This window comes from Macaca fascicularis, chromosome 17, assembly GCF_037993035.2.
Source record: "Macaca fascicularis isolate 582-1 chromosome 17, T2T-MFA8v1.1".
Taxonomy (NCBI): domain Eukaryota; kingdom Metazoa; phylum Chordata; class Mammalia; order Primates; family Cercopithecidae; genus Macaca; species Macaca fascicularis.
The window spans coordinates 22975417-22995508 of record NC_088391.1 but is presented as its reverse complement, the minus strand read 5'-3'; the positions used below and the strand labels follow the sequence as shown (position 1 = coordinate 22995508).

Genomic DNA, 20092 nt, shown 5'->3' with positions numbered 1-20092 from the left:
GGGAGATCATTTGACTTCTTCTTTTCCTATTTGGATACCTTTTATTAAATCTTTCTCTTGCCTGAATGCTCTGGCCAGGACTTCCTTGAGCATTCTTACTTTCAAGTTAATTTCAAGATATTTCTTTTATTGTGGATGCTATCTTATTTTCTTTTATATTTTTCTACTTGATTATTGTTTCTGTAGAGCAATATTGTAGATGTTGATAAGTTAATCTTGAATTCTACCACCTTGTTCAAATTTGTTATTTTTTTCTACTTATGTATTGATTCTGTTAATTCTTACCCATTGGTTCAGCTTGCTTTTTTATGTTGGTCACATTTCTCTTTATCTATTGATTGTGTTAATTTTTCTATGTTGATAGACACATTTTATGCTCATCACTTTTTTTTCTCTCCTCCTTCAATTATTATCCTTCTGATTTCTTTTTGTTTTCTCATAGTGTTGGCCTGAAGTAGTGATAGCAGGTAGTATTATGTGTCTAAAGTTTTTCAATTAATTGAATGCTTGCTGTAAATTTTGGTATATAACCTTTATCTTATTAAGGAAGTTACTCTCATTCTTAGTAGTCTGAGAATTTTTAACATGAATCATTGTATACTTTTCAAATGTTATTTCTACATTTACTGAGATAACCAAGTGATCTTTTTCATTTAATCTATTAATGTGATGGATTACTTTAATAGGTTTTCTAATGTCAAACCATCATTGAATTATTAGGAAATTTGTTTTCCAGACATAGGATATATCTGAACATTGGGATAAAGTTTATCTGATCATGATGTCTTTGTTATCTTTGCCATAGTCTCCTTGCCTTGCTGTCGTCTTTCCCTCCTCCTGCCCTCTTTTTCCTCTCCCCTCCTGTTTTAATATTCTGTTGGATGTGATTGACTATGTTTGTATTAACGTATTTGCATCTATGTTGATAAGTGAGATTTTCTTTCATTGACCGTATTAGGTACCAGTGTTCTTATCACATATGCTGGGCAGCTTATCCTTTTTTTCTGTATACTTTAATAACATATAAAATAGGAATGATCTGTTTGTTGAAAGTGAAACTCACTGGCAAAATGATCTGGGCCTAATATTTTCCTTTTTTTGTAAGAGATTTAAAAATTATTATTTCCAGTTCTGTTTTTTATGATTATTGTTTTATTCAAGATTTCTATTTTATCTCAAACAATTTTGATGCTTAATATTTTCAAGAATATTTGATATTCTTTTCTTATTTGAATATCAGTTTGTGGTTATTTGTTTTTTAATTTAATTTGCAACTTCTACCTTTTTATCTTTTTCAGATTTTCTTGAACTATGTATAATGTAGGAATCTTTTCCAAGAACTAGCTTGCTAATCTTCCTTCTCCCTCCTTCTCTCCTCCTCTTCTTTCTTCTTTTCTTCCTCCTTCCTTTATGAATGTTTTTCACATTGATCCCTGCCCTCATTGTTCTTTCCTTTTTGTGTGTTTCAATTTGTTACTTGCTCTTTGCAGATTCTTGTGTTGACTGTTTAACTTGCTTGTTTTCAGCCTTTTTTGTTTCCTTAAAAACGTACTTAAAATTATAATTTCTCTTAAGATTTCTTCTGTAATGGTTATTTAATATTTATTTTGCAAACTTTTTAAAAAATTTTTTTGTTCCTTTGTTATTAATTTCTGATTTTACTACATATTATGGTCATAAAAATTTTTCTATATGATGTTGATTCTTTGGAATGTATTGTGTTTTTCAATATTGTGGCCTATTACCTCATCAATATTTGTGGTTTTAATTTGCATTTCTCAGGTAACTAATGATGTCAAATTGAAGCCATTTCTTATACTAATCGGCCTTTTGCATCTTCCTTTCTCAAGGTTCTATTTCTTTTGCCCATTACTTACTGTGTTGTCTCTTTATTAAATTGTGGAATTTAAAAATATAATTTGTATATACATAATTTGTCAGAAATGTGTATTTTAAATATTTTCTTCCTTTTTGCCCCAGTAATTTTATATCCTTATTTTAAAAAACTATAATTCTCATAGACAAGCTATTTGCTTTTTAAAGCCACTCTGGGAATCTATAGCTTGCCTTTTCATTTTCTTAATGATGTCCTTTGAAGAGCAGAATTTTTTTCTGTTTTGTTTTGCCTAACCCGTAATGGGTTTTGTGTATGGAAAGATCTTTTTTACCATCCTAATGTCAGAAAGGTTTTTTCCTCTATCAGCTTTATATTTTTAGTTTTTATATGTAGCTCTGTGAATCATCTTGGGTTACTTTACCTATATATCGTGAGGCCTATTTATTCATTACAGATTTACATTTGTTTCAGCATTATTTGTTGAAAAGATCACATTTTCTTTCTCTATTGAATTACCCTGGTGCTTTTGTTGAAAATTAATTTGTCCTATTGTTAGCTGCAGCAAATCTGTATGGGTCTACAGCAACCTTAATTCTTGCCTCCTCAGAAGAAAGAATTTGACTGAGGGGGCATAAGGCAGTGCAAGAGACCAAGACAAGTTTTAGAATAGGAGTCAAAGTTTATTAAAAAGTTTTAGAACAGGAACAAAAGGAAGTAAAGTACACTGGAAGAGGGCCAAGCAGGTGACGAGAGATTCAAGTGCACTGTTTGACCTTTGACTTGGGGCTTTAGACATTGGCATGATTCCAGGGTCTGTGTTACTTCTACCCTGATTCTTCCCTTAGAGCGGGCTGTCCACATGCGCAGTGGCCTGTCCGCACTTGGGAGGGGCTGCATGCCCAGTGTGCTTATTGAAGTTGTACACATGCTCACTTGAGGCATTCTGCCCTTACCAGACGAGTGTTCCTAGAGCAAGGTCATATACCAGTTAAATGCGCCAGTTTGCCTCTTAGTGTGCATGCTTGAGCCCACTCGCCCAGCTCCTGAGATCTTATTGGGAAGCCGCTGATCACCAGCTTCAGGTGTTCTCTATCTTTTGGGAAACTGCCTTTCCCTGGCACCAGCTACAACCAATTATTTTAGAGAGACAGTTCAACTGCCTGGCCATCACCTGATGGTGGCCTGACATTCCTGGTATAAGGGTGCTCCCTCTCCTACTCTGCTCATGTCTGCTTAACTACCTACTCTAACAACATATGTCCACATACATTTCTTAATTCCTTATTCCATTTAATTGATCTCTTTTTCTGTCCTTATATCAGAACCACATTTTCTGATAGCATTTTTGTAAATTTTGGAATCAGGTCCTATAAATCTTTCTACTTTGTTCTTACTGCTCTTTTTTTTTTTTTTTTTTTTTTTTTGAGACGGAATCCCACTCTGTTTCCAGGCTGGAGTGCAGTGGTGCAATCTTGGCTCACTGCAACCTACAACTCCCGGGTTCAAGCAATTCTCCTGCCTCAGCCTCCCGAGTAGCTGGGACTACAGGCGAGCGCCACCATGCCCAGCTAATTTTTGTACTTTTAGTAGAGATGGGGTTTCACTATGTTGGCCAGGATGGTCTCGATCTCTTGACCTTGTGATCTGCCTGCCTTGGCCTCCCAGAGTGCTGGGATTACAGGCGTAAGCCACCGCACCCGGCCCTTTTCTTATTGTTTTAATAACTATAGGTTCTTTACATTTCCATACAAGTTTTAGACTCACCTGTCAATTTCTACAAAAATCTTGATGTGGTTTTCATTGTGATGGCATTGAATCTACAGATCAACTTTGGGGCAGGTCACGGTTTAATGTTGAGACTTCCCTGAAACATGAAACATCTATTCATTTGCATAGGTCTTTATTTTTTTTCTCCACTATTTTTTGGTTTTCCATATAGAGGTCTTGCGTATTTGTTATTATGTTTTTTCCCTATTTAATGTTTTATTATGCAATTGTAAATAGTATTGTTTTAAATTTCATTGTCAGTTATTCATTGCCGGTATATAGAAATAGAGTTGATTTTCATATAGTCACTTTGTCATTGGGCCTTACTAAAGGAATTTTTCAGTTCCAGTAATTTTATGAGTATGTACATTCCTTAAAATTTTCACTGTAAGCAACCATGTTGTCTGGGTTGGGAGTGAGGGTAGGGTGGGGGCAAAAAACAGTTTTACTTCTTCTGTTCCAATGTTTATGCCTTATATATATACCTCTTTCTTGCCTTACTGCACTATCCAGGACTGCTAGTTCAATGTTGAGTAGAAGTAGTAGGAGTGGATATTTTCCTGACTTGAGGGGAAAAGCAGTCAATATTTCAACATTAATTGTGATATTAGAGTGAGATTTTTTTTAGATAGTTTTATCAGGTTCCCTTTTATTACTAGGAGCTTTTTTTTTTTCTTTCTTGATCATGTGTTCAATTTTGTAAAATGTCCTTTCTATATCTCTTAACATGATCATAGTTTTTATTTTACCTTTTATATTGTTAATATTTTTGTTAATCAGATACTGTTTTGAATGTTGAACTAATCTTGTATTTTGGGGAAAAATACCATATGGTCAAGCTGTATTATCTGTTTCCGTATTGCTGGGTTTAATTTGCTAATATTTTGTTATGACTTCTACATCTTTATGAGTGATATTGGTTTGTAATTTTCCTTTTTTATAATATTACTATCATGTTTTGTTATTAAGGTGATAATTGTAAATTGTGTTGTGGTATGCCCCTTCTACCTCTTTCTTCCTTTTTTTTCCAAGAACCCAAATTGGCCTTGCTGATATTCATTACTGTCTCTTTTCTATTTCATTGTTTTCTTCTTTATTTTATTGCTTCCTCCTTTCTAATTACTTTGTATTAATTTATTCTATTTGTAGCTTCTTGGCAGCATAGATCGTTCACTTTAAACCTTTCTTACTTTTTTAAATATAAGCTTTTTAAAGCTACAGATTTTTTTCTAAGCATTGCCTTAGTAAATCTCACACATTTTTATATGTTATTATTATTTAGTTCTAAATATTTTCTAATTTCACTTATGATTTCTTTGTACCCCTGGAATATTCTGAGAGATTTGATAATTTCTAGACCTCTTAATATTGATATCTAATTAAATACTTTATGGACAGGAAACATATTCTGATTTGTAAAAATTTGTTGAGAGTTGTTTTTTATTCCAATATATGGTCTGTCCGATTAAATATTTTTCAGTGTACTTGACAAGAATGTGTATTATATGAATTTTGCTTTGTTGAGTTTAGTATTCAAAATATATTTTAAGTTGAAGTTCACTGATAATGTTCAAATCTTCTGCGTTCATGCTATCCTCTTGGTCTGTCGTTTTATAATTTCCTAAGAGAGTGGTGTTAAAAATCTCCAACTATGGGGTTTCTATTTTTTCTCCTTGTTTCTACTAAGTCTTTGTTTCATATATGTTAAAATTCTTAGGTGTCTACATATTTTGGGCTATTATGCTTTATTAATGAAATGGCCCTCTATAGTAACACCCTATTGTCATTGTGAAATTACCCTCATTTTCTCTGGTAATATACATTGGCTTGAAGTCTATTTTGTTTGCTATTTATATAGCCAGACAGGTTTTCCTATGTGTATAATATTTGATGTATTTTTTCATTCTTTTATTTAAACTTGCCCATATCTTTACATTTAAAGTGTATCTTTTTTAATAGAGCATGTATTTGTTTGCTTTCTTATCTAGTTTAACAATCTTTGCCTTGTAATTGGAGTGTTACATATATATACATGTATATATGTATATATGTTACATATATTTGTATATATACACATATGTTACACATATGTGTATATACACACACACACATACACACATATATATAGTTGTTTTTGTTTGTTTGTTTGTTTTTGAGATGGAGTCCCACTCTGTCACTCAGGCTGGAGTGCAGTGGTGCAATCTAGGCTAACTGCAGGAGTGTTACATATATTTAATGTAATTTTCGATATTTGTTTTTAAGTGTGCAATTTTGCTATTTGGTTTCCATTTGTCTCCTCTATTTTGTTTCTCTGTTCCTCCTTTCTGAATTTTTTAGGTTAATTAAATATTTTTAGTATTATGTTTTATATCCTCTATAGTCTTTTACCTATATCTTTCATATTATTGGATAATATCCGATATCCAATTATGTTACTGGTTGATATTAGGCTTTGTTAGGGTAGGACTGTTTTTGTTTTGTCTTTAGTTGTAAGGAAAATAGTTCTTCAAACAAGTATTTATTCTTAACCCATGGCCCTTCTGTGATGTCACTAGAAAGCTCAAGTTATTTGCCAAGCCCCCACTAGCTGGCAGGACTTAAATTGCAAATTCAAGATAATAATCATCAGCAGCTGAAATATACAGCTGCTGAAATCTCTGTTTGCCTTCTTCCACCTTCCTTTGGTTGGTTTTATCCTGTGCTCTTTGGAGTCTTGCCCCATGCATGTATGTACGTACAATTTAAGTGATCAGCCAAGGATTTATATGCAGGTTTCAGGTCTTATTTCTATGCATTTCTTCGTTTTGGATCACCAGCCCCACCCCCTGTTGCTTTTTGCAGTGCTGTGGCAGCCTCAGACTCCGTCCTCTGACTCTTCATACTAACAAGACTGGATTTCTACTTGAATTCCACCTGTCCTGTCCTAAGGGAAAAGATGTATAAAAGTAGATCTTACCCAGTGTGTGTGTGTTTTTTTCTTTCAAAGGTCAGTTTCCTTCTTCATTTGGTTTCTCTTCAGTGCCTTCAAAAAGTTGTTTTTATGTTTTGTGTGGAGTTTGTACCTGTTTTCAGCAAAGTGTTAGTCTGTTATAAGCTACTCCACCATTATTAGAAGTCACAACTTCTCTGAGGGTCTTGCTTGGTGGGCTTATACCATTTACAATGACTTTAAATACTGTTACATCAGGACTTATTCCTGTTATCTTCGTCATATTTATTTTCTGTTTATTATTTTTTCTTTTGGTTTTTTCTTCTTTTCTGATTTCCTTTGTATACATCACATTCTCTTTTGTTTAAAAGACAGTAATTCAACATTATGTGATTCTCCCTAACTTAGCTAACTTATTACAGTACACTCTTCTTTTTCATTTTTCTCTATCAGTATCTTAATTTGTTATCCATAGTTCTATCAAGAAGCATACAATGGCATACCTATTGTTGGTGTCTTTCACCATCCCTGTCATTTTTAGTTCTTTGCTACTAAGGTCATTTTTTTTTCAGGTTTGAGCATGAGGAAGGGATACAATAGCCTGTTCTAGTTTACCATTTTGCTATAAATTACAAAAAGCTGTTTTTTAAAAAAAAAAAAAGAAAATATACATATATGTTCCATTAGGTACAGCGTCATTTTTTAAAATAGGAAAAGCTAATAAAGAAACAGCTTCTAAAGGAAGGTTGCTATAGAACTGGAAGCACAGTGTATTTTTAGTAGTTAGTTATTCCTTTTTGGGCAAACATTAGGGGAAACAAAACAGGTAGGGTCTTCTTTTGGAAATTAAGGTAAATTCTCTTAACTCCTAGCATATTGCCTGTTTATTATATATTTTGCTTTAAATTTGTCATCTACTGCATAAAATCTACTCTCAAGAAATGTTATTGAGACATTCTATAGAACTAAGGAATAGGACTATGAATAGGACTTCTGAAGTAGAAAGGAAGATAAGCATATAACATTCCCAGAGATGCCTCAAAGAGGTATCTAAGAATACTGTCTAAAGCTGCCTGGATTTATGGCCCTGAAAAGCAGTCTTCACTCAGGGGAATAGCAACATTTCTGGTTACCCATAAATGGAAGGGAAAAGCTAAAAGACAGTGAAAGGGTTAAGGGAGAGAAAATCTAGATTGTTGGCTACAATGTCTATTCCATACTCCTTATGTTTCTACAGAGGACAGAATGTACACACTGCACCTGAGGAAGGAAAAATATGGAAAGAACACTATCCATTTTTCTATGCCTCCCAAGTTGTTCCTCTCCTGGATTTGAGGTTACCTATCTTAGTCTGTGCCTGGTACTATAACAAAATACCATAGAATAGATAATTTATAAACAGTGGAAGTTTATTGCTTTCTGTTTTGGAGTCTAGGAAGTCCAAGATCAAGATGCTAGCAGATCTGTTATCTAATAAAGGCCTGTTTTCATAGATGGTGTCTTCTGTGTGTCCTCTCATCACAGAAGGGGCTAAAGGGCTTCCTCAAACTTTTTATTTTTATTTATTTATTTATTTATTTTAGACAGTCTCCTCACTCTTGTTGCCCAGGCTGGAGTGCAATGGTGCGAACTCAGCTCACTGCAACCTCTGCCTCCTGGGTTCAAGCCATTCTCCTGCCTCAGCCTTCTGAGTAGCTGGGATTACAGGCACCCGCTCCCATGCTCAGCTAATTTTTTTTGTATTTTTAGTAGAGACGGGGTTTCACCATGTTGGCCAGGCTGGTTTCGAACTCTTGACCTCAAGCGATCCACCCACCTTGGCCTCCCAAAGTGTTGGGATTACAGGCATGAACCACCGCGCCCAGCCCAGACTTCTTTTATAAGAACTCTAATCCCATTTATGAGAGCTCTGTCCTCTTAACTTAATCACTTCCTAGAGGCCCATCTATTAATACCAAGTTTCTACATATGAGGTTTGGGGGGACACATTTTGACCATAGCATTACTGAAAGGTGAGTTACGGAGTAGGAATTCAGCATGCCCTGTGCTTCCAGATCTGCCTGCCAGTAGCTTTTCATCTATGCCAATGGATAAGTTTAATCCTGCAGTAGAGTATTAGCCAACCCCTCTGGCATCAGATATAAAGCTATATTCTCCAATCAGACTGAACAGTAAAGCATTGATATCTTTTTATCCCCTATCTGCCTGCTTCATTTGCCTTTTAATTTGTTTTGGAACTTGTGAGAAGTGCTATTTTTCTATCTATTTAAACCTCAACAAGATATTTCTGCATCCAGTCAATTTGTATGATGATCAAAATGAGAGTAATATTTCAGAGCACTAAAAAGGGTACAAATGAACCATTGATATGTGCAGCAACTTGGCTGGGTCTAAAGGGCATTATTCTGAATGAAAAAAGCTAGTTTCAAAAAATTTCATAGTGTATAATTCTATTTATATAACATTCTTGAAAGGACAGAATTATGGAGATAGAGAACACATTAGTGGTGGCCAGGGGATAGAGATAGGGAGGGAGTAGCATAAGGGTGTTCCCTGGTGGAGATAGAAGAATGCTGTTTTCTGATTACAGTGATGGTTATCACAATCTATACAGGGACTAAACCTGTGTAGAACTATATATATACATATATACATACATATGTACAAATGAGTGCATGCAAAAGCTGGCAAAACCTGAATAAGGTCTGTAGTCTGTATAAGGTAATCATACTACTGTAGTTTCTTGGGAAGATGATTATAATTCCAAAAGACACAATCCCAAAAGATAAAATTCCTTCAGTCTAAAATCCCCAAAATCACAATCCTGAAAGATAAAAATCCCAAAAATATAGTTCTGGAAAAAATAATTTAAAAATTCTTTAAAAGATATATATTTGCATTTTAAAAGTGGATTTATTTATAAAACATATAAAAACATGACAGAACACTTCATAGGTTACCTTACACAATAAAATACGCAATACTAACAGATATTTTGTGTAAGCACCAAGGTATACACACAGTAATTGCATGGGTATAACAGTTATGAGCAAATAAACAGTATTCATAAATAGGTAAAAAGGGAAATAATGAGTGCATATCATTATGGTTTGTAACCGTGTGCACCCAGCCATGTACCTGTGGTCATCTGAAATACTGTGATGAACAACCTAAGTCTTTTGAAGAGATGGGTTAAAAAACCAAGATGAGTCACCACAACATATACAGTCACCCAAATTGCTGAGCTCTTGAGAAATGTTACTTTTTACAAATGCACGTGTACAAAAGGTACATCTCTTTATTGTTTTTACATACATGTACAATGGTTACACACAAAAATTAACATTGTGATAATGCGCTTTCGTGGAGTCTCTTTTGCAAAAAACTGCGTAAAACGAATTGGAACTCTCTAAAGGTCTCTACAGAATTTGTACCTCCAGTATTGAAATGATGTGAAGATGAAATACATAGCAAGTGAATTGTAGAAAATAATGCTGGTAATTTAAAATAGTGAAAAACTAAAATAATAAGAAAAAAATCTTTTAAAACTCCATGTATGAAAAAAGTATATTGCAGGAATAGATTATGGGTAGTTTCCTGGAGATAGTTTATAAGAGTTGGGTGACTTTTCACAATCATTATATCTTAAAGTCTTGTATCATGATGAATAGCTGAGGTTTTTCTTTCAGGACACAGCTCTCCTTAAATCATATTCAATTTGCAAATAAAGACAGTAACAAGTTAATAGTTTCATCTAACACGATGCAACTATCCTGTGACTGTAATTTTCAGAATTTTGGATTTTAAGATTTTGATTTAAAGGGCGTTTGATATTTAGGGATTTTGATCCTTCGGGATTTCAACATTTGGGATTGGATCTTTCAGGATTATGATCCAAACCAAGTTTCCTGGATTTGATAATCATGTTGAGATGTTACCATCTGGGGAAGTTGGCTAAAAGAACACAGAACATTTGCAACTTCCTGTAAATTGATAATTGTTTCAGAACAAAAAGTCAAAAATAACTGTGCAAACATTGTCACTGAATCCCAACCCCTCCTCACCTAACAGATAGCAAGCAGGGGGATGAACCATAATGTATGAAGGGAGACATGCTACCAGACTCTTTTCAGAAATAAATTTGGTCCCAGCTTAAAGTCATGATATAAACAATCAGAAAACCCGAGAAAATATCCCACTAAATAATGAATTTCTAAAATTCCATTTATCTCTTCTTGAAGTTTGTTCACTTAACTCAAAACAAGTTTTAGTTTTCCCCTTACTAGATGGAATTGTTGGCTGTCTTGCTTCCTGGTTTAAAAACCCAAGATTTATGAAACTCAAACTCGTTTGTGAATGTACAAGTGAGTTTTCTTTTAGTAATGATTCTCAAAAGTCAAGATGCTTTTTAAAAACAAATGATTGTTAACAGGTACAAAAATACATTTGGATAGAAGGAATAATATCAAGGGTTTGGTAGTACGGTAGGGTGACTATAATGAACAATTAATATATAGTTCAAAATAGAAGAATTGGAATGTTGCCAACATAAAGCAAAGATAAATGTTTGAGGTGATGGATATCTCAGTTATCCTGATGTGTGTCATATATGCACACACATTGTACATATGTTTCAAAATATCACGTTCCCCAAAAATATGTACAACTATTAGGTATTGATTTAAAAAGGAAAGAAAATAAACCAAATAAGTGATTGTTCATGGGGAAAGAAGTGCAGACTTTAAAACAATTAATGGTTTTGGTAACTATTCTTCTCTGCACAAGTATTAGCCAGTTTTCACTCTTTAGCAGTAATATATACTTCAAGCCCTAAATATTCAAAACATGAACTAATTTTTCTTCATTATTGAAATCTCTGTATGCAAACCTAGTAGCATTTGAAAGCTAATCTCCCTATGTGCCAGAGTAATTACAGCAAAGTAAATAATCTCCAGTGTTCTTATTCCCTATAGAAATGGTTTAATATCTTATCTTTCGAAACTGGTTTTCAGCTCATGCAAAAAGCCTGAGAAAAGTTCTTTAGTATTCAGAAAAGGAGTAACTTTAAGAACGCTCTATTGCATATCTGCCCTCTAGCAATTCCGATTGTGCTGGGGTATACCATTCTAGGAGAAAAGAATTCTTTCTACTTCTGTTTGCTAGCATGGGGTGTGTGTTCCTCTGTAGAGCATCAAATCAGACTCCTGAACCAGAAGTGCATAAACACGAAGTGATCTGTTTGACTTGTTGATGATTCCATAGGAGGCATTCTTTCCCTCAAGTCATTTCTTAGCTGATGCGCCAGTGTGATATGAGGGGCCACTACACTTCTCCATGCTAGTACTTGGAGGGACTGAGCAACCATGCTGATTTGTCACCCACTGGAATTTTTTGTCCTTTACAAGGTTTGCAGTGTTGGTCCCAGTGTCTGCACAAGCTCCAGAATTAGTCATTATGCAGTTGCTTCCCAAGTTGTGAGGCAGTCATCAGCTGGGATGAGCTCTTTGCTTCTGTATCTGAAACGTTGGATATCAGTGCCAAAGTGATTCTTGCTTTTTAAACTGTGAAATTGTTTTTCACAGGCTCTTTACTAGTGTATGGGCTGGAAGCTATGCCTTTTTTTCCCCAAAAGGTTAAAACTGTAAGAAGAGTTTCTCAGCATATATGACTCATGTTCTTTCTAGAGTAAGATCATTGGGAGACATTTAGTTTTGAATAAATATATCTCTAGTGAAGTGTGCAAAGACTTGACGTGCTATTTGCAGTTTTCAGCCTCTTACAATTTTGTGAAAAGTGCAGTGTTGATTGAAAGTTTCTATTTTTGATCATGATGTTAAGATAATTGTTTTGTTTTACCTCTTGCCTCAATAAAATATGAGGTTAAAAAAACTTCATTTTTGTGGATTTTTATATGTGTTAAAATTGTAATATTTTAAATTTTCAAAAGATGCCCTTCTATGATATGGTTTAATGGTTTGCATTTTAGCTCACAGTCTACTTTATAACCCCTGAGTTTTACATTTTATTATTTATGCTGTGATTTGGCATTCTGTAAAATTTCTGGTATTTGCCAGCAACTCTAACAATTAGGGCCTTTGGAGGTCTGTATTTCCAACTTTATATAATTGATCTTTTCTTTGTTTTTACTGTAGCTTCCAGGTCAAGATTAAATGTGTTTACCAAAAGGTACTCATGTAGGAGTTGTGATTCTTACATGTTGGTTGCTGAAAACCAAAGGGCTTTTGAAGGTGGGATGACAAGCAAAGCATTATTTGTAATAGAGCGTCACTGTTGGATATGGTAAAGTAAAATTTTAGGTGAAAACCAGTGACACAAAGGGATTCCCTGATGACTCACCCATTTTTTTTTTTAGTACACTCCTTCATTTTCTCTGACTGCTTCTGTCCTGCTTCATCATTACTCTCTGCTTATGTACAGAGTGTTTGAATGTATTCTCCACTGTGTCTTCTTTTTCTCTCTTCCTTCTTTTCCCTTACAAATGTGGATGTACTGCAAGGCCCTATCCTTTCCTTCCTCCTTGCTGATTCTGGTGTGATGGAGCATCTGGAAGCTTAGCTTCATTCAGTTCGTGAGCCTTTCCTGAACAGGGCAGAAGGAACAATAGAAGCTTCATCTACAGTAAGTAGCATATGGGGACCCAAACCAGTTTTGATCCTGTAAGCCAGGTGTTGACGGAGGGGTGGTAGAGTTACTTCTGGTTACTCATATTCAGACCATCCTATATCCCTCCCACAAAGCCTATCAGATCTGTCCGATTTATGTGAACCAGAGTCTTCCTGGAATCCCATCCCTTTGGATGGAACTTGGCTATTTTGCCCAGGTCCTGCTAGTCCTGAGAGGCTGGGTTCTGCCCTTCATCTCCTGATCCAGTGGCAGGTGATCTGTCCTGATATGGCTAGCCTCTGATTGGAAATTCCTGCTGCTGTGCCTGACTTTCTAGATTAATCTTCCTAGATATCAGCACTGGCCTGATTAAGCCTGTGTTTGCACCGTCCATCAGAACATTGTAGTTGAACAGCCAGTTCCCTTCCTCAAGGTTGAGCCCTAAAATTGGGTCAGTTTCCCAAGCCCTTGCATGGCCTTGTCCTGGTCTTCTTTGCTTCTTCAGTGGACTGAGTTTCCTATTTGAGGTTATAACAGGCCACTTTTCTTCTCCCTCCGTTTCCCACCCTGAAGGTTTCAGCAATGAACTCTACTAGGAAACATTGCTTAAGCTCCAATTCTGTATTTTTATTTCCTTACTGGACCCTACCTACATATGTTTCCCTGATAGCTTAAACCCAATCTATGTCTAAAAGTGAACTCATTTCCTTCCCACTCCTACTCGTTCTTCCTTCAGACTTGACCACCCTTTCTGTTAATGACACAATGGTCTATCCCATCTTCCATGCCAAAAACCTAGAGTCATCTTGTATTCCACCTTCTAAATCACTGTTCATATTCAGTGTTAATTATTTCATTTATTCTGTATCTTTTTCCAACTCCTCATTTGTATGTTTTACTCTGTGCCTTTTTTTATACAGTTGCTTCTGTCTGAGATGCAACTCCTTATTTCTGCTTGTTTAAAACTTTTTTATCCTTCAAGAGCCAGTGAAGATGATTTCTGTTCCAAAACCATCTTCTCTGATATGGCCAGCTGGAAATATTCTTATATATTCTTTAAAAAAAAAAGGAATCTCAAAAATGTATCCTGTCATTATTTATGTACATCTTGAATTGTCCTGGTTATAATGTAAGCACCTGAGATAAAGGTGTAAGTGCGTGTGTCTATGTGTCGTTTATTGCTATATCATATCAAAACCCACCTAGATCTTCCTAAATTGGTCCCTGAACTCCAGGTATCATTGCTAACTAGCATGGATATCCTTTCTATGTGTCCTATAACACCACATTCTGTGACTCCCAAGCTCATGTCAGCCACTCTGTGTTTGTGTCCACCTATAATGGCTAAACATTGTCCACTATGTATAAAATGTCTGTTGAAGTATCTCAATTACTTTCCCAGTTGAGTCCCCCAAAACCAGAAAGCAGACACACAAGGAACCAAAATAAATCAAATAGCAAAGAAAATGGCACAACCATTTTGGAAAACAATTTGGCAGTTCCGGAAAAGGTTAAACATGACCCAGGATATCTCTTAGATATGTATCCAGGAGAACTGAAAACGTATTTTCATATGAGTACCTGTACATGAATGTTCATAACAACATCAGTCATAATAGCTAAACGATGGGAAGAACCCACATGTCCATCAACTGATGAATGGATAAACAAAATCTGGTGTTAATATAGCTATACCATGAAATATTATTCTGACATCAAAAGGAATGAAGTACCAACAGGTGTTGCAACATAGATGAACTTTGAAGACATTATGCTGAGTGAAAGAAGCTAGTCACAAAAGGCTATATATTATATAATTTCCTTCATATGAAATGTCTAGAATAGGCAAATTCATAGAAACAGAAAGTAGAGTAGTAGTTATCATGGGTTGTAGTTGGGGGATGGGGAGTGACTACTTATGGATATGGGGTTTCTTTTGAGGATGATGAAAATGTTCTGGAATTAAATAATGGTGATAATTGCCCAACTCTGTGAATATATTAAAAATCACTGAACTGTACACTTAAAAAGGGGGAATATTTAGGGTATGTGGATCATATTTCAATAAAGCTGTTATTTTGTAAAATGTGAAGAAAAAATGAGGCTAGATGGGGTGGCTCATGCCTGTAATCCAAGCACTTTGGGAGGCCGAAGCGGGCCGATCACCTGAGGTCAGGAGTTCGAGACTAGCCTGGCCAACATGGTGAAAACCTGTCTCTACTAAAAATACAAAAATTAGCTGGGCACAGTGGCATGTGCCTGTAGTCACAGCTACTCAGAAGGCTGAGGCTGGAGAATTGCTTGAACTCAGGAGGTGGAGGTTGCAATGCGCCAAGGTCACACCACTGTACTCCAGCCTGGGTGACAGAACAAGACTCTGTCTCAAAGGAAAAAAAAAAAAAAAAAGAAATAATTAGATTATTTTAAAAGTAAAAGGAGAAAAGGTCTGAATATGTTTTGTTGAACCAAGGTGAGCCCTCTGGCTATGATTAGGTCAGTTAAAGCACTTTGATGGATGAGGAGATCAAGGCTCAGAGAGGTTAGGTAACCCCTACTTAGACTCCTGCAGTGTGTGGTGGGAATGGAGTAAGGAACCATTTTTTTAAAAATGTGAGTTTGTTCTGCTAATCATGGGTTACCTTCTCAGAAGAGCATGCAGTTCATATCAGGTGTGTCTTTGTGAACATATCACTCTGTGGGGCCTGGTGCCTGCAGGAGATTGAAGTCTAGATGTGCTCAGGACTAAGCCCCACTCACTCAGGATTAAGTCTGCCTTGCAGGATCTTGCAGGGTGCCATAGATGTGTGCAGTTAGTGCTTGTGCTCTTCTCTCTGTGACTTGTGTTTTCTATCCTCACTAGAAACAGAATGGTTGCTGGCCTTGCCTGTGAGAAGAGAATGGTTGGGGCACATGCTTAGGGCTGGCTTTAATTTCTTAGATAAAATGCAGCAGACAATTAGGGAGAAGATTTTAATTAAGCCATTTCAAGGAGGAGAATGTTCACTAATGAGGATTGTCTCAAAGAAACAGGAGAAAACTTGGGTTTTATAAAACAAGGAAGTTACTGAGGAAGGATAGAGGTGAGTCTTGTCTTGGAATAGGAGAGGGCAAAGTGCTCCCTTGCAGTCAGTGACTGCTTTAACCACATCTCTTCTAAGATTAACCACAAATTAAAATTGCGCCTACTTCTACCATATGTGGCATTATAAAGGTGACAGTAATCTTGAAGTATCACTCAAGGGAATATATTGTCATCCCCTTTTTACACAATTGGCATACGACTCATTTACTTCTCAGCGATCAGTTTTAAAGGAAACTCAAAAGACGACCTACCAGAGAGTAAAAGAAAGAGAAGGACTGACTTGTGTGAACCGCATTGTATGAGTGTCCTGGCAAAGCGACTGCTAAGCCAGACCCACTGCAGGTGGGAAAGCAGAAACTCAGCAGGAGAGGAGCTTTGGAGCGATGCGATGGAATTATTTTTCATAAGAGCTGAGGGAGTTATTTTTGAACATAAGAAGTGGTCAAAATTTCCAGGTTTGGGGTTGTTAAGGCTGACTTTGTTCTAGCACCGACTAGCTCAACAAATTAGTTTCTCTCTCTCTTTTTTTTTTCTTTTTCCGTAAGCTTAATTTCCATGATTTTACCATATGGAAACTCTGACTTTTAAAATGGACTTGCTCCATTGAGCAGGCTTGGTGCATTTTTCAAATGTTTCTTGACATTAACAGCTCTATTTCTCAATTAGCAAAGGGAATAAAGTTGATTATGCATATCCACAGGGTGACAATTTACATCTGATTAGCAGCTCTAAGGTAAACATTAAAAGGTCACTATAAATAACTTTTACTTCTTTTGTTCTCAGAAAGACCAGTCACTAAGTCTTAGCTTCCACATACTCCTGGTGGTTGATAAACCCTATTTTAAAATGATGGACTTAAACTAATATTGAGAATAAAATATGTGGAATTTGTAATATTGGGTAATAAAAAGAATTTAAAGCTTAGTTGATATTTTTGTTTGTTGGATTTTTCTGCCCATCCTCTGGTACCCATCTGTTTTGTGAGAATTATTGGCTAATCATAGACGTGATTACTGTTCATATGAGAACATGCGTATAGACTTGCAACATGTCCTGGTAACCTATGCATGCATTTATCCTTAGAGCTGAATGGTCATCCAACTTTTTTGTGACAAAAGATGGGCAAACTTTCAGAGAGAGGGAGAGAGGAAATTAGCTTCACCTTTTCTATTATAAAAATGATCAGAGTTGAATGAATAGGAAATAGTTCATTCTTGTTTCACGGCCACTGGAATTAGAATAGCAGCTGACTGTTTTGTGTATGAGAAAGATTCAGAAAAGGAAATCTATAGTGTTAATTGTCCAGGCACTCTATGATATTTTGTTAATTGGATTTCACAAACTTTGTACAAGCTGGACTTTATGAGTGTTCCTTGGTTGTGGTTGGTATAATTTAGTTAAAATGGCAGCTTTTTTTAGACATGTGACTCTAGCCATTCACACAAACACTGGTTTTCATCTTTCTCCATTCTTATTAAACAGTAGAAATAATGATACTGTTCATAACAATTTTTAATTATAAAAGTATACATGCTCTTTGTAAAAAAATCAGATAATTCAAAAATCTATGTATAGGAAAGAAGGTATAAAGAAGGAATTCATAGTTCCACCTCTTAGAGATGATGATGATTCACATTTTAAGAAATATCCTTCTACGTTTTTTTCTTGTTGTACATGTAAACACACCTATTTAAAAACAATACTGTGTTATAAATTGTTTTCAAATATAGTTTTTTAAATAAATTTATAACAGGTATAGCTTTTTTGTAAATATGCATATTATTGATTTTGATGGTACATGATACTGTACTATAAAGAGCTACTATAATTTAAGAACACCTCATTGATAGATGTTTAGCTTGTTACTTAGGATAAACTCTGTTGAAAATTCTGGGTCATAATTTTTAATATGTACTCTTAAACTACTTCCCGCAAATTTTTATCAGTTTACTCTGAGCAGTATTTAGCAGTGCCCATTTCCCCACGTCTTCAATAAGTCAGAGTATTTTTTTAAATCTTTGTTATTCTGTTATACAAAACATTTAAAATTTGAACTTCTTTGGGAGTTTGAAAACTTTACATAAATTTAGAGGCAATTTGTATGCCTGTTCATGTCATTTGTTTTGCTTTTTCTGATAGGAGGCTTGTCTTTTTTGTATTGGTTCAAAAGAGTTCTTTATATATTAGGGAGATTAGCCCTCTACATATAAATCAGTTTATACAAAGTAAATTAGATGTCAGGCAATGTGCTAAATATGCAGTTTTCTCTATTTGTTGATTGTCTTCTTACTTGGATTTATAGCATTTTTTCCCAATTGAAAAGCTACTTATTTGTGTAATCAAACGTATCAATCCTTATAGTTTCTGGCTTTTGCAATTATACTTGGAAAAAACTTTCTCCCCTTGGATTATAGAAATTGTCCCTTAAATTTTCTTCTAATTCTGTGATTTTAAAAATCATTTAAAGATTTAATCTTTCTCAAATTAATTTTGGGGGAAGATACTTGGTAAGAATCCAAAATTATTTTTTCTGTATGTTAACTTGTTATCCCAACACCATTATTTCAGAATCTGTGGCTTTCCCAGTCATCATACACCAAGTTTCCCTAGATCTTTAGGTCTAGTTCTCTTTCCTCTATTCTGTTCCATATGTCAATTACCATCCACTAATTCAGAGATACAAAAGTAGATTCACATATAGAAGTATTAGAGTTCACTCACGGAGTTAGGTAAAGAGTGTTTGGAGAGGATTAAGAGTGAGTCCAGGTGGCCGGGCATGGTGGCTCCTGCCTGTAATCCCAGCACTTTGGGAGGCCGAGGTGGGTGGATCACGAGGTCAGGAGATTGAGATCATCCTGGCTAATGGTGAAACCCCATCTCTACTAAAAATACAAAAAATTAGCTGGGCATGGTGGAACACACCTGTATTCCCAGCTACTCATGAGGCTGTAGCAGGAGAATCACTTGAACCCGGGAGGCAGAGATTGCAGTGAGCCAAGATCACACCACTGCCCTCCAGCCTGGGTGACAGAATGAGACTCTGTCTTAAAAAAAAAAGAATGAGTCCATGAACATTAAAGATATAGTAGGAATGAGCCAAAGGAGGGTGGGGTGATTAATGAGGAGGTGCATACTAGGCAGAGACTTGAGTGTAAAGTCTCTTAGGTGAGGACTAGCAGCTGTGTGTGTATGGTGTGAAATGTGTGACAGAAGTCATGAGAAATGAGGTTGTAACCATGGGGTAAATGTAGATTTATTCTCAGATGGTGTAATTGTTGTGAGGGTTTATATAGAGGCATGATACCATCTGATTTGTGTTTTAGATATTTTTTTTTTCCATGGAAGATGAGTAGGATGGATTCTAGAGAAATTAGGCAGTAGGTAAGAAGATGATGAGAGGTTTCTATAGGAGTCTAAGTAAGGAGTGACGGGCACCTGGACTAAGATAGGGGTGGTGGAGGGAAAGAACAGAGGCAGATGAAAGACTTGTTTTGGTACTTATGAAGAATGATGCTGATGGGAGAGTGAAAGGTGGTCCTAAGTTTCCCAGTATTGACAAATGGTTTCAATTTTCTAGACATAGAGGAGACAAGATTGTCTTGTGAAGAGAAGGAGATGGCAGGGTTGACTTTGTGGCTTTAGAAGAATGGCAGAGATGAGAGAAGGATCTGTCTAAACAAAGTTGACGGAGTTCCAGCCTAGTTGCCAATTGAAGGCTAGATAAAATGTCCAAATTGTGAATTTTGCATTCACATATTCTTTTGAACAAATGCCTAAGAAGTTTCACAGGCTATGTCCACATGGTGTTGGCAAACTCATGCCCTTCTCCCGCCTCAGACTAGCTGAGAGGTTC

The 20092-nt window shown here is 35.7% G+C and overlaps 1 protein-coding gene across 1 annotated transcript in view; it reads left to right on the top strand.

Annotated features, from left to right (window-relative positions):
- The first annotated feature begins 12930 nt into the window (after window positions 1-12930).
- ENOX1 (ecto-NOX disulfide-thiol exchanger 1) overlaps window positions 12931-20092 on the top strand; it is a 494357-nt gene continuing 487195 nt past the window's right edge. The window contains exon 1 of the mRNA XM_045376966.3: window positions 12931-13172. The gene's annotated coding sequence lies outside the window, so the exon portion shown is untranslated. The remainder of the gene's footprint in view (window positions 13173-20092) is intronic.